The sequence below is a fragment of the Mercenaria mercenaria genome, unplaced genomic scaffold (assembly GCF_021730395.1).
Source record: "Mercenaria mercenaria strain notata unplaced genomic scaffold, MADL_Memer_1 contig_3237, whole genome shotgun sequence".
Lineage (NCBI taxonomy): Eukaryota > Metazoa > Mollusca > Bivalvia > Venerida > Veneridae > Mercenaria > Mercenaria mercenaria.
The window spans coordinates 32,730-37,641 of NW_026461358.1; positions in this window are offsets into that span (position 1 = coordinate 32,730).

Here is a 4,912-nt window from a genome sequence, read left to right on the forward strand (position 1 = left end):
TTGTCCTGTATGTAAGAAATAAAATTAGGCTACTATTATTTCTTACTTGGTTGTTACTACACATAAACTACATGGAACATAAACATTGACAAAAGGACGGTTAGATGGCAACTCTAGAGTCAAATAATCAAAACCCGTTGGGGACTAAAGATAATTTCCGTTCTTTCTGGTTTAGTTTTATTTCGTAATAAAAAGTATTATAGTAAATTTGTACCTATGGTATATCCTTATGACACCTGGCATTCGCAAGGCATGCGTATGTTTTTGACAATACAAAAAATGACGTCAGACGACATTCAGCCTTTCCCGGAAGGAAAATAAATGAAAACACGCAGGCTAAATTTGAGAAACGAAAGTCGCACTTTAATTGGTTTATATTCAGGGTTCACGCGCAGGGTCCACCTGGTAGAAAAGTATGCGCATGGGATTTTTAGCACTTTTTAGTAGGCTCAAGCACGACATGTCAGACTTTATCTATGAAAGAAATATTTGCCCTCGGAAACAAATACAAATCCCACAGGGGTATGTAACGGTACAAGGGTATAATGGAGATTTGTGGAAATTCGACAAATCGTTCAAAACACCATTTTTGATGTTTTATGAGGTGCCAGCATATGACTAAGATATCAGATATTTCAATATTTGAGAGCTGTAGACCTAGACATTTCAGAAATATTTTCAAAATGACATTTGGCGTTTGTGAGCTATTTGGAAATATTTAGCGACCATTCCCCCTAATGTTATTCCCTGTTGCTGCATTAGATATACATTTGCATCAATACAAGTGTTGTTATGTACAATGGCTTCTATGGAAGACCATTAGTTACAAATGTATTGAAACGTCATCGTACAATGATAGTAACGTGACCTGTTGCATTTTTAACTTCACCGCAATTCTCGAGATGTAATGCTAGATCAAATGTCTTCGAAATTCATCTTTTCTAAAATCGGAATTCGTTCTTAGGGCTTGCCTAAAGTTAAAAGGTAGAATGAACTTCAGCTTTTCCAAAATTTGATAATTCCATTCTCGAGCTAACTTGAAATTCAATGCGATTCGACGTTTTGAAAAATTTAATCTTCGGTATGTCGAAATTCAATGCGAGATAAAACTTTTGCAAAATTTGTTTTTGAGCTAGGTCGACATTCATGCTAGCTAGAGCTTTTTTTTAAAATGTATCTTCAAGCCGATACCAGCTCGATATTCAACCTCTTGAAAATTCAATCCTTACTCGATTCGCGATTTTAAAACTTGAATTTCGATTCCCAGCAGGCTGGTAAGATTCAAAACGAAACTGAATATCGATCTCCGATGACTTGTCATGACTAACGATTTGAAACAAAAGTGCAACCACTGTTACCTGAATGATATATATACAAGATGGTCATGATGACCCTATATCGCTCACCTGTTAAACTTGGCATTGGAATTACCAAGATAAACATTCGGACTATGTTTCATGAAGACAGGGTCATGAATATGTCATCTACAGTGTTAACAAGTTTTTCCTTTGATTTAAGCTGGTGATCTAGTTTTTGATCCCACATGACCCAGTTTCTAACTTGGCCTAGAACTAGAAATCATCAAGTTTCATGAAGATAGGGTCATAAATGTGACCTAAAGAGTGTTATTAACTTTTAACTTTCATTTGGCGGGTGACCTAGTTTTTGACCTCATATGACCCAGTTTTGAACTTGGCATAGGAATCATCAAGATATACATTCTTATAAAGTTCCATGAAGATAGGGTCATAAATATGGCCTCTAGAGGGTTAGCAAGCACTTCCTTTGATTTGAGAGGGTAACCTAGTTTTTAACTCCACATAACCCAGTTTCGAACTCCGCCTAGAAATCATCAAAATGAAAACTCTGACCAATGTATGAAGATATGGTCATAAATGTGGCCTCAACAATGTTAAAAATCCTTTCCTTTCATTTGACCGGTTGACCCTGTTTTTGACCCCACATAACCCAGTTTCGAACTTGGCCAAGAGATCATCAAGACAAACATTATGTGCAAGATTGTGTTAAATCAAAGCATAAATGAAACCTCTATATGGCTGAAAGGGCCAATATAGAAAATTTTGGGCAGTAACTCTAGAGCCCATGACCAAATCTAGCCGGTTTTCAAAAGGAACCGAGATAACATTGTGATTTAAGTTGTATGTAAGTGTAGTTAAACTCGAATGCAAAATGTCACTTCTGTCGTGTTCACAAGGTAAAATGCACAAATTTTGGCTCTTTCAAGGGTCAGTCATAATTGGATCTACCGGATTCATCATTGAATCCAAGATCTATTGTTGTTGAAGATATTTTGCAAGTTTGTATCAAATTAAACCATAAATGAAGTATGGCTGCAAAAGTACAAAATAGCAAATTTTGGCCTTTCAAAGGACCATAACGCTTGAACCCATAATGGGATCTTGCCATTTATTGAAAGGAACTGGAAAGGAACTGAGATATAATGCCAATACAAGTTGAGTGCAAGTTTGATTAAAATCAATTGCAAAATGTGCTCTCTATTGTGTTCACAAGCCAAAAAGTAGCAAATTTCGGCCCTTTAAGGTGCCATAACTCTGGAACCCAAATGGGATCTGGCGAAGGGTGATCACAAAAGCTCACGTGAGCTAATAAAAAAGTATTTTTCTTTACTATGATTATGAAGCATTAAGATTTTTTCTGAGCTTTAATGATAGAAACTACTTTTTCGCAAAGTGATTATTGCAACAGCTTTAGTTTGTTGAGAATACTGTTATAAAAGTTTGCCTATTCTGGTTAATTCACAAAAACAAAAATTTTGGATTCTTGTTCTTGAGGTCGATATGTAAAAGGTAAAGGTGACAGTTGCCATTCACCGCCTCGCTTTGAGTATAGGTCAGTGATTCTTAAAATATATCCGACCGTGCCTGATATAATGTTTAGAGCGGCACCTTGGGCCTTCCTCCACCATATAAAGCTGGAAAGTCGCCATATGACCTATAATTGTGTATGTGTGACTTGAAGAGGTACATCCCTCATCCCCAGCTAGCAAACGCATAAACACTTTTCCTTCTATCGTTAAAAAATGTTTAAACTTCAGTTTCTTGTGTTTCTCGATACATATTTTCATTCCCTCCAACGTAAACAATGATATTCTGTTATAATCAATGGATCAATAATTACAAATTATGTCATTTAGTTTTGTTTAATGTTTATAGTATTAGTGCTCCAGGTTCACTAGGTTTCCTTTCTAGCCCCTTCATCATCAGTCCTCAGTCTGTTTCATCTAGAGAAAATTGCCGATGATCTAGAAAATGGCAAGCATACACAATCCTACATTTTCCTGTTTTCTTTCTAAACATTGAGTGTCTGAAGGATTTTGGTAATGTTATTATTTGTAAAAAGCTATGTTTAGTTGATATACTCTGTACATATTATACTACTTGTACAAATATTTGACTGACACTGAATTTTAAGGAGATACATTTTTATGTTTGTTTAACTCAATTGTCAATATTATGGCTTTTCTCATTTTGTCTAATATACTTCGTATTTCATATGATTCGATGACCTTGTTTATACCCATGGCCAATTACGTTATTATATTCAAGTAAAGTAATCGATTTAAATTTCAGACACCTAGAAACAAATACAATTTAGACTATTTCATTCTCACATAAAAAATAAACATGCTTGAACGTACACTAATATCTTGGCCTACTTATCTCGCCTCACGTATCCAAATGTTTTTCGTAGTAGTACTTGAAAATGTTTTTCGTAGAAGTACTTGAAAAGATTTGTCTTCATCCGTTACAAATAATGACCTTGAATGCATGCATTTTCGTTCGATTTAACTACTATCTAACCTAGATAGTATTTAGATGCGTGATATTGAAATGCTCTGATTTAGCATTTGTGTCAACAGCAAGTAGAAAGGATCAGATAAACACATGACTGGTATAGTGCTTTTGTACAGTTTTTGTTTCATAATTATTGTAGTTCTCGTAAGTGTTATGTTTTGTCAGCAGGTATTTATCATAGGCCGTTCAGTGGATACCGATATTGTCCTATCTAATGTCCTATCTAATATCACTTAACGTTTATTCATTTTTTGTCTCCTGACCACAGTTTCGGTATTTATAACAGTTTAAAAAATCCTTCAAGTGGAAGTTGGCTTCAAATTATGTTTGACACGACCGGTTTTACAAGTAATCCATTACACTGGTGCGGAAACGTATAACTAGAGTGACAGGTTGGGATTAGGTTTAAAAAAGCTGACCCGCTTTGTATTTCATGAAGACACTGCTCATTATCTTAGACATGTCGGACTGATATATTTTCTCGAACAATCTTTGGACAAAAAAGTTTGTTTATATATTCATTCATACAAGTTATTCATGACATATTATTATCAGTTTGATTATCTTATTCTGCAACCATGAGATCATAGAAGGTATTTATTTGTTTCATTGTAAGATCGAAATTTATTTCAAAGAGTGAATAGTATTACCATAATGTAATATATTCATGAGTAAGACTTTAGTTATGGTGTTCACGAGTAATACCCTGCGACCTTACACTGAAACAAACCAATTTTATGTAGTTAACATGAAGGGATAATGAATGAAGGTTAGTGCATATTTAGAGGGATAAAATATGGTGGTTTTTGCCATTGATCGTTCCAAGGACGTGTCCCACGGTGTGCAAATTAGTTAGTTTCGGCCTTGTTGTCTCAAGGTTTCTCTACTGTCTTTTATTTGTTATATCAATCGTATTGGCATCGGTTCTATACATACATATACAGGGTAAACGTTCCATGGGGATTATTATGTTATTTATCCTTGGTATTGTTTTACATATTTCCGTTTATATTTATCTTTATAATATTTATATGGAATTGTTTGCATATATGTCATACAATGTGTTCAGTCAATAT